Raw genomic sequence first — 11985 nt, 5'->3', positions numbered from 1 at the left:
AATGATTGCTATACAGAAGTTAGACTGTATTTGACTTACGAATTTCTGATGAATACTCTTTTCTTTTATATGACTAATGTTTTCATATTCAGCAAATCTGTATAAATATTTTGGTAATAGATTTTCTTTTGTTAGTGAAAGCCAAGCTTCATGTATATTTCATATATTTCTTGTCTTTGATGTTTCTTTAATAAAATCTCTGCGTACATTTCCAATACGCAAATAAATTATGTGAATAGGCATGTCACATTTTTATAAAAGTTATCACAACTCAGCCATACCAGGAATTATTTAAACATCCATAGAATCACCTTTTTCTATTAAGATGCTAATTACATGGAAGTGTGTATATTTGTTGATGCGATTTGTCTTTAAGAGTCGTGTAACGGCTGTTGAAACAGTATCATGCAACTGGAAACCTAAACAAATAGACAAACTGAAATGTTTTCACATGTTCTCACTGTGAAAATGCAATAATTATATATAATTTTACTCTTACTAATATTTTGGTAACTCACTGCAAAACATATAATAAAGGGGCTTTGGTTGATTTTTTTTTAAATATGAAATACTGAAACTGATTAATTTGATTAAACGCCTATTTCTATACAATGACATGTTCAATTCAAATAAGATAATCGCCATTGATGTTACATATCATTCTATAAACTTCAAAGGAAGGTAAGAGGAAATTTTAAATGTTTAAAATATCTTGATTAATTTTTATTTTTATCTTCAAAATTGTTTTGATAGGATATATCATATCCCAGTATTTCAGCCATTTTTTTGCAATGTTTTGTTCAAATAATCAATTTTAGATTCATTTGTTAATGGGTTGTTGCAAAATTCTCAGGCTGAAATAGTTAGTACAAAACATGAATTTTGTGCGAACATTTTTAAAAACATCTCAAAGGAAATATATTTCGAAAAATTGTTTTTGACCAGTTTATCATTACAGCATATGCAGTATGTATAGGCTCCGGTAATGTTGCTAAATTCCCTTTTTGTTTTCCACAGTTTCAGTTTAACATAATTCGAAATTTAAACCATACCAAGTAACAAGAAATACGCCTTTAAATCGGAAACGAACTTTTCTTACAAAGAGCAGACATTGTAGTTACAGGTAATAAAAGTCAGAAAATTCAAGATTCTTGTTACTTTCCACTTCACTTTCTACACTATTATTTTCAATTTGTTTCCGAAAATAGAGCGAAGACTTCAAGCCCACGTAATCTGTTGCCTTTTAGACAGTTTGACATAATGTTTCTTGCTTATTTCAGGCTTCAATTTCTAAAGTTAGTGGGAACAAAAGACGAGGTATTATGGCAAAAAAATTCTCTTTAAAAACGAACATGTGAAATAGTAGAACCGCACAACTCTGGCAACCAGAACTATCCCTCAACCGATGTGTGTAATTAAACATAAAACAGACTGCTTATTATACCTTCCATTCAAAACTAATTTCAAATGTGTTATTATTATTTAAATGACATCAGTATAAACAAAACAACTTTTAAATACTAAAGCAGAAAAAAATTCTGTAAAACACAGCGAAAATTAAATTAACAGCATTTTTTCTCTTTCTAAGCAATGTAAAAGATATGAATTACGAGACTCTTTGTACCTTACAATATGCTCAAGGTACACTTCATACGTTTTATCATTCGGCGGCGTGAACACGTATGTGTAAGAGATTGATATATATATCTGTATTATATCTATGTCTTACACAAACGTGTTTACGCTGCCGAATGGTTTTGTTTTGAAGACTTTGTTGTTGGAACGTTCGTAGTTATCCCTTTGAAATCGCCTCCCTTGTTTTAATACGTCTTCACTATATTGATACTTAAAGTGCTGATAATCGAGAATTATTTTTTACAATATGCAACTTTTTCTGTGTTTTAGAAATATACTTCAGTTTTTAATTCAAGGAAGTAGCAAATTCCTCTTACAAAATGCATATATTGCTGTTTTTTCCTATGTATATAGCTCATGATTTCATTATGCCTTATTAGTGATAATGTAGTCATCATGTTTATTAAAAAGGTACATCTTAAAGGTTTGTCAATAGTTCATTATTTGGTACCAAACACAAATGGAACTTTAACAGGAAAGAAATACAAGAGAAAACACCGAGGTTATCGTAGAAACACAATTATTTCTCCCCTATTACAGTAATAACAGTAATAACCGAATCAATTTATGATACTCGTATTCTCCGAAACTGCGTCTCTAATAACTCAAAGCAATTCCTAGAAATTATTTTGTACTTAAATTGACAAAAACTGGTTACCCGAATAAAGACAGAACCATTTTGTCTCTAAGCAGAGAATTAAGTACATCTTCATCTCTTAATTGAAATTCATTTGTTTTGTTGTAAACGCTAATACTTTATTACAGTACTTTATTTGGAGACTTATTACAAATGAATTAGAAATGTTCGAGTAACTAACTTACATGAAATTTTGACTAAGTATATCGCCTCTTTATCCACAACATATGAACATATGTACGTCTATCAAAGGCCGTAAATGTTATTGGCTACTTTTATTGACTCTTAGATATTAAATAATTATACGTAATTTAGAAGTGGATAACTCTACCTACACATCCATATACTCGTATTTTAACCCACATGTAAACATTCGAAGATATACTACAATACTCGAACTAGGTTGCAAACCTTTCGTACACTATGTACAGTTGCCTAAAAAGGGTTTTGACCACATTTTTAGGTTTTTATTTGACGCCAGGGAGGTCCCAAAAGACCAAGCACTAGCATTTTCCTGTACCATACCTACTTGGTCATCGGGAAATGTCATCTTTAGAAATCGTCATAGTTCTATACGTTTTACGTGCGGATATGTAAAAAAAAGTGGTCTAAGACCAAATTTCGGGAAGGCGATGTTTACGTGCAGTTGAAGCCATGACGGTCTCCAATGACCGTGTGATTACGTATTGTATGATATAACAGCTCACTCCCCTTAAGGTTGTCAGATTTCTACAGCGGCATTGCATCAGAGTTTCTTTTTACTTCTGTATGCATACATCGGTTTCCTTTAGCTTATCATTAGTAAAATAACAAAGAGAAAATGTCATATGATAGCTTGTTGCAAGCACTCTCCAATGGCACTAAGCCTTTTGAATGAATCACTGAACTGCTGAGCAGCATTACACTGAATACCGCGTAAAATTACGAACCGTTTCTTATATATAATCATGTGCATATGTATATATCATCAGTTGAGAGCCAGTAGGGCTATCAGCATCATTTGTACATACGGACGATATGTTTAATGTAGTGGTTTCTGACCAAAATGTCGTACCCCGAATGTTTGCAGTTGACAAAAGAGTGGCTCCAAAGACCAAGTACTAACAGGCAGAGTCGGAAATGAATGGCACCCCAAGAAATTATCATATCTCTTCAAGGGGGAGTATGTAAATATAGCGTTTATTTTGTTTTGGAAATAGATGTTCACGTGCACTTGACGCTAGGATAGTCCCAGATGACCGAGCACTAACAGTACATCCCTCTAAAATTTGTCAGTTTTCTGCAGTGATATCTTATTTATGTAGGTGTTTCTAATATAAATAAGAGGCCTTCCATGTAAAACCCAATGAAAACTATTATAGTATAAATTGTTGTAAGTATTTTCGTTTTGATAGGTAATATTGAACTGACGATCAGCATTACACTAAATATAGTGTCAACACACTGTCAGGATTTTCGTACATGTACAATAACATACTTTTTCACAACATTTGGAAAAGTTTTCGTTTGTTTAACACTCAGATGGGGCCTCTGTGGCCGAGAGGTTAAGGTCGCTGATTTCAAATCACTTGCCCCTCATCGATGTGGGTTCGAGCCTCACTCTGGGCGTTGAATTCTTCATGCGAGGAAGCCATACAGCTGGCTTACAGAAGGTTGGTGGTTCTACCCGGGTGCCCGCTCGTGATGAAATAATACATGGAGGGGCCACCCACCTGGGGTCTTCCTCCACCATCAAAGCTGGAAAGTCGCTATATGACCTATCATTGTGTCGATGCGACGTAAAACCCAACAAAATAAATAAATCAATCAACACTCATGTCGCATTGGCTAATTTCAGCTATACAAAACAGTATGTTCGCCTTAATAATGCATAAATTGATATTTTTTTTGTGGAAAATCCTCTACATCTTAAATTTTACAGAGCTATGCCTCTCATGTCATGTGCGTGTAAAGTAAGTTAAATTGCAATATTCTGATTTTTACCACGACAGATGTTTATTGAAATCCTACTCAAACACATACCCGCAAAAATGTGCAATTTTACTTTTATTTTACTAAAATCTGAAAATAGAGGACAAATTACCTAAGATTTTTTTCTGTCCGCTTCATTAATACGAGAAAATTATGCCGTAATAATCGCATTTGTCATGAAAACGAGACATTAATTCGTCATAACGAGAAAAGATCTCTTAGATACGCGATACAGGTAAGTTGTCTTAATAAAGATATCTCTTAATTACGGGATAAAGAGCTTATTTTTCCGAATGAATCTCTTCGACTCTTGTAGGTTTTGAGAGCAAAATTCCATTTCCAACAGCAGATGCATTTGATATTGTTATCTTTGATGTTAGATTCTCAGACATAAATGTTAAAATATGCAATTTTCTTATAAGCTATAATCCTAACCAAAGACATCTCCAGATCCTTTTGCAGAATTTGAAATCAAGCAGTAGCGTCTCCCTTCTCAAGTTTTAGAACAGAATTTCAAAGTCAGAAATAAAATTAAAAACAATTTTGTAACAAACACTGAATATTATATAGAAAGGGAAGATATAAGACAGAATAGCATTTCCTAAGCTGTTTCATTGTTTGACTAAAATGCAGAGTAATATTTGAAAACTTTATACATTACATATCTCTATTTGAATGTGTTTGCCTGAACCAATTATTACAATAAGTTTATACTAAGTTATTTGACATATATAAAATTGCAAACTCGGCGCAGACAAAGCATGATGTTTATCTGATACGGCCAAATTAAATTTAAGTCTTGTTGCAATGTTAGAAACCGTATATGGGCAATAAACTTTTATGCAATTAGATTTCAAATTGACTTTTCTATGAAACAAATAATAACACTGTCCTTGCCTTAAAAGAAGGCTATAATATCACGACAGGTTGACCATGTCTTAAGTCGGAGAAAAGTTTTAAAATGTCCATTATGTGAAAGAATATATAATCTGGGCGCATTGGGCTTTAATTTGGCATTTCCTCCACATAATGGACAGTTCGAGGACAAAGTCAAGTTGAAAATAGGAGCATCGTTTTGGGACTATCAGAAACATTCATAAAGAAAACTACGGGATTTAAACGCATATATAGGGCATGCCAACTTCACACTTGCCCTTGCCCTTTTTTTCAACAAGGCAATTAACAGGATCATTTGTGTATATTAAAAATGTTAATATCATTAATTTGACTATATATGATCCAAGAACATTAAGCCAACAGTCATTATATGCAGTCAACATATACTGGTATCACAACAGCAACAATCATTACAGACTGGGGACTCCTTGTCCGAGTGGTTAAGGTCGCTGGTTTCACTTGCACTTCACCGATGTGGGTTCGAGCCTTACTGGGGGCGTTGAATTCTTCATGCGAGGAAGCCATCTAGCTGGCTTACAGAAGGTCGCTGGTTCTACCCAGGACCCCTCTCTTGATAAAATATACACAGAGGGGCACCTAGGGTCTTCCTTCACCATCAAAGCTGGAAAGTCGCCGTCTGACCTACACTTGTGTCGGTGCGACATAATACCCAATAAAAACAAAACTAAACAAAAAATCATTACAGACGACTTCAGTCTAAGTAAACGTATTTTACTTATATTTCTGGACGATAGCATAACAAAATAATTTCTGGTCATGTTACAGAACTCCAGGTTCTGGGGTCGCTTAAACTGTATCGACATCAGGCTTTTGAATATAAACAATATCATAGATAGTTTTCATGGCCAGATTTTATTGGTAATTTTAAAAGACAGGACGACTATTTTAACACACTGGCCTGCATAAAAGGACAATACTTTGTCTATGTGCTCATATTAACTGTCATGGAGCTTCTGCCACAATTTCACATCTGAAACATTTGTCACGTAATTAAACGCCGTATGATGTCTTTATAATACACAGTTTTCTAATTCTTTCAAATCAATAGGTATTCATGCATCTTAAAGCTTCTAACTATGTTATTACGTTATAATTCTTTAAAATACATTATCCAGTAAGTGATTTCATAACGTCGTCAATAGTTTAGAAGCGATGACAAAAATTATGATTTCTACCAAAATATTGGGAAAAGAGCTATATTCAAAAGGGGAAAAAATGTAACTAAATATCGGTAAAAGATTCAAAACCCTAGACAACTGTATCAGAAATGTCCTGTGAAACTAACTAACTCTTATACAGTAATGATGCCTTATATATACCTTAAGATTCCGCTTAAGGCTTGGAGGATAATGATATTTCGTTAACAAACGAGGTCACCAACCTTATTATTTTGGTCTTTTTCAGCAAACAAGCTTACATAAAGTCTTATTTATTTGTTTTCATTCTTTGTCTTTGCATTCTAATTTGCAATTATTTACTCGAGAACTGATCTAATTCCGCCTTCTGATCCTTGGCAAAATCATCGAATCAGAAAATTACATTTATCACCGAGGTAGAACGAGAAGACGCAGAGAACTTCAATTTGACAGAAACTTGAATGAGAAATGAGATCAAAGGTACAATATGGTCGCATTATTACTGTCTGTATATTAATGATCAATCAAAATAGAATAGCTGCTTCACCTACATGAAATGAAACTGTCTGAAATCACAAAGAAATGCGTCCTCATGTTAATAGGTCCAAGATTTAACTTGGATGCTGGAACACTTCTGTTAACTTTTACAAAATTAATGATACTGAACAGACCGTTAGACCTTAGTGTTGTACAGTGGTTCATTGTTCAAATTAAATGTAATGTTACTAGTTATACAATTGAACTTCTTACATATAGTGTTGGCTCAATTCAATTCTATGCACCATAAAGGATTTTTTTATTTATTTTGATGGGTGTAACGCACCGACACAAAAATAGGCCATATGGCGATTTTCCAGCTTCGGTAATATAGGAAGACCCCAGGTGCCCCTCCGTGCATTATTTTCTCATGAGCGGGCACCTGGGTAGAACCACCGACCTTTCGTAAGCCAGCTGGATGGCTTCCTGACATCAAGAATTCAATGCACCGAGTGAGGCTCGAACCCACATCGGTGAGGGGCAAAAGATTTGAAGTCAATGACCTTAACTACTCGGCAACGGAGGCCCCGAACTCTGCAACAATGTACATAGTATATACAAAAAGCTGTATATGTTTGACATTAAAAAAAGAAAGAAAACAAGCAGTAACACAGTATGACGCTACCTTGGAATGGACAATGATAAAAACACAACAGTGGAGTTTAAACGCACTAAACTCATCCAACCCCACAATAAACCAGAGTTAAAAGACATTTTAAATGAAAGTCAACCCCGCGAGGTATAACACACGTAATGGTAACAAAATGCACGATATGTGAATCTGAGGCAGGAAGTATTGATATAATTTTCTAGACATATTTCCTTCAGTCCTAATCTTTGAAAAACTGATAATTTTATAAGCTGAGAATTGACATTTTAATCCTTCCAGCTACGATAGAAAAGTGTTGATAAGTTTGTAATGCGTTAAAGCGCTTTCAATTTGATAAATGATCAGTAACATATTTGTTTAAGTTTTGACTAAACGTAACGAAAACTTTTGTATGTATTCACATGCTACTGGTTTGGTATCAATGTTTAAGTCAAAGGGATACCATAGTGGACAAAATATACAAACTTAGGCGACGAAGTAATAATATATCACTTGATATGTTGATTAAAATCCCATATTTATCAACTAGTGTAACAGTTCGTTTCATGAAAGATAAGTATATATATTATGTCTACTTTTGATACCTGGTTCTATGCCTAAATAAAATCAGTATGTAGTATTGTAAGGACTTTCATCATCTATAAGCATTCTTGCAGAAATGAAGATACTTAATTTTGGTTAAGAATTGTGCGAACTTTACCTCATTCTTAACGGTACCACTTATAAAAAAACATACATTTGTGAGAACCTTTTAAAGGTGTCTCATTTTACTTTAACTGTTTCGAATAAAATTGTCTTTGCAGAAAATGTGTCGTATTCGATGCGAGGACAGAAGTAAGGCGAACTAGATTTTCAACATTATTTCCCAAAGGACACTGCCGTACAAAAGAAATAATTACCATATGCCATTTGTCTTTGTTATTAACATAGTGTGTCTTATATATGTTGATATATCATTGAAAGCTATTATTGTCCAGCAGATTGGTTTAGTCTTCTGGGAATATTTGACATTATTCTGTATACTTAGTAAAGGAAACATTCATTCACTAAATTCTGTCGACATTTTTTCCCCTTAATGAAACAGAAACATTTCTTTGATTTTGGTTTGTGACCTAGTAGCTTAATATCATTGTTCTTAACCGGTAATTTTTAAATTCATATACATTTCACGTCGGAGCTTTTGCTGTTTCACATATTAAATTTATTTACTAAATTGTGAAGACGTCAGGTTTGGTCTCTATGTTGCTTCTAAGTGTTTTGTTTCCGTAAAGTTAGACACAATTCAGAAACGTAAATGATAAACGATAATTGTCCTATACACGTTTTACATTTACTTCGATATTTATGACACGAGTTCGTATTATTAGACCTATAAGGATTATGTACACTAGTAGTTAATTCTATGTTTTACCAACTTTCTAAATTAACTGTTTTGCTGTAAGATATTAACAACATTGGTATCATTAACGGTACATATCATTTTGAGAAAATGAAGATGCAAATGTATACATATATAAACTATATAGCTTTTTAAGGAATGAATTAAGATTAATCGGCAATAAGTAAAGATTAATATTACAAAGATCTAACGCTATTGGAACTTTACGACGGATTCTATCTACTCTACGGAGATTGATCTTCATCTAATATATACATTGTTTATATTGAACTTATGACATGCTTGATCAAGGGATAACTTTAAGGGATCAAGGGATACAGTGATGTTTGTTTTTTTCAAATTTCGAATGAGTCTTTTATAATTTTCTTTTATATAACTATGTAAACATGTATATACTTTGGCTTGTTATTCTTATTAATATTTGGTATTATCTTGTGCGCTATTTTCAACTATTTACCGACAGAAATCCATTATCTTGCAACCGTAGCACTCATTCAGGTTCCGTGACTCTCCTAACACTCATATAGTTTTGGATGCAAAAAGAACTAAGCTGCACATATTTTATCGCTTCCATAGATTTGAGCACTTGTTTTTCGTTTGAATGACATCGCTTTCTACTTCTTGTGATTTTCAGCGGATTTGTTAAACATACATTTAATATCTAAACAAACTATGAAAGCCAAAGGCGTTCGCAAGGCCTCTCATCGTGTACCAAAAGATAAATTTTGTAAGTTACATTTATTATATTTTTCGTGGTGTCTTTTGTAGGTTTTGTTGGAATTTCGCGTCATTGCGAATTAAAGATTCTACTTTTATTCTTGAATTTAATAATGACTTAATGCAGCAATTCCTCTGAAAGGAAACACTTGTTTAACAATTAATATTCATTATTAAGTTTTGACGGTCGTTTCTTTTACAGAATGTACTTTTACATTTCAATACAATGTAATATCATAATCTCAAATATAGAGCAGTATCAGTATAATAGCGTATAAAACAGTAATAATCATGGTAAAGGGAGACAACCAGTACTTTAAAGAACGAATAGCGTATTGTGTCTCCTTAAACTTTCTGGGTTTTTGTCATGCTGAAACGTAATATCCGCAGTAACTGTGAACGCTTGTTTATCTGACCCCAATATCAAATCGACGTCATTTGGTTACAATCACATAGTTTTTTAAAGAGCTTTATCATTCACCGATATGAACTATGTTTAACACAGAAGAAAAGTAACGAAACCAATATAGTCTTAGTTATCATGATTCTCTCTACACTATGCTATGTCAAAAAGGCAGGAAAAGCTAAACATCATACCTGCTTCTTAGTTACTTAATTGGTATTTTTGTATTGATAGATTGAATATTACACATGTATTGTAAAGTAAATGTTGGCCATCTGTATTATATTTAAATTGTTTAATGGCCAAAGGTATTGTATTTATGCAGATTTGCTAATAAACTTTGGAACTTGAAACTTGAAACTAATGATGGAAAAAAGCACGATATAAAAAATGTTACCATAACATCAATATTTTAGATAATTGCTTTTTACGAATTCAAAGTTGGTGTCATTGCCAGTTTATACACAGGGCGCCAGTTGTTCGTGGTATGAAGACAGGAAGATAACATATTTGTAATTCATTAATCAAGATAACACCATAAAAACTGTTGAAACAACACAATCATGTATTTTGTTACTTTATTTAACACAATAAAAATGAAATTAATACAGGTTGATATCTACGAGATAACATTTAGATGTGTCTTATCATGCCATTTATTTATATTTAGATTTATACCAAATATAAAATTCTAATCACGTGTTATATCTTAACATTATCAATTTTACTGTATGATCAAACTTGGTATGTTCCAATATACTATATTAAGTTATGTCTTCAACCAAATTAGGCTAATATATATTTTTTACAAATATAAAAGTTTATTAAATTAAATCGTTTAAAATCATCACTTAATCCATGACAGTAAACATTTGACAAGATGATCTTAGCTTCTTTACATTGCTGGTATCTGATTTCTCGACGCATCAATGTCAGTGATATGTTGAAACCTTGTAAATGAATGAAGATTGGACAACCATGACACCACTTTGGGTCTGATGTTCTTACATAGACATACTACAGAATTAAAAAGAAATATTTTGAATGAAATATATTTACAACTTGCACATTTTATGACAACTTAATCAAACCAAGCCTTCTATTCTTTAACCATGTTAACTGGTTGTGTTCTTCGCTTCCAAAAAGTTCTTCGTTTAGATTTTATTTTCAATTATACAACGAATTACAGTAAGTTGGTAAGCTTTAAATCTAGTTCCTTTTTGTCAAAACAAGTGAATGAAGTATTGCCATGCAATACAAAGTCCTCTACTGGAAGGCACCTAATTTTCTCTTCTGCAGTATAACATAATGAACTGATATCTGTCAATGATGTATAAACAATATTATACTATATATACAATATGTTATAACAACACACTTGGATTAAAATGTGCATATATAAAATCCCACAGTTGTTTTTATATTGAATTGTTTTGGCTGATTATAAAAAAGTTATCATATAAGTTATCTATAGTAACAACAAAGGGAAATTAATCCTAAAAAAAATTTATATAAGATAAGTCCACAAGAAACTCTTTACCAGGTAGAGATAGGTCAAAATACACCTAACAATTGGATGTTACATGCATGTTGTACCACAGAAAAGTGGTCTCGATTTTTCTCTACCGCCAGTAATAAAAAAGTTACAATAAAATCTATTTATAGTAAAACAAAGGGACATAATTCTTAAAATAAGGGTGCCTCATGGTGGTAAACATTTGGTCCAAGTAACATCAAAATCCCTCCATGCATGAAGAAGAAATGCTCCATACAAAGTCATTCTTGAATTTGACACTTGACCTCTAAATATGACCTTGACCTTTAGACCTAGGGACGTGATTCTTGCGCATGACAATCCGTCTCATGTTGGTGAACATTTGTGCCAAGTTACATCACAATCCCTCCATGCATGAAGAAGAAATGCTCCAGACAAAGTCATTCTTGTGTCTGACCTTTGGTCTCGAAGTGTGACCTTGACATTAGACCTTGGGCCTGGGTTTTGCACATGACATGTTGTCTCAT

The sequence above is a fragment of the Mercenaria mercenaria genome, chromosome 4 (assembly GCF_021730395.1).
Source record: "Mercenaria mercenaria strain notata chromosome 4, MADL_Memer_1, whole genome shotgun sequence".
Lineage (NCBI taxonomy): Eukaryota > Metazoa > Mollusca > Bivalvia > Venerida > Veneridae > Mercenaria > Mercenaria mercenaria.
Note: the sequence above shows the minus strand (reverse complement) of the source record.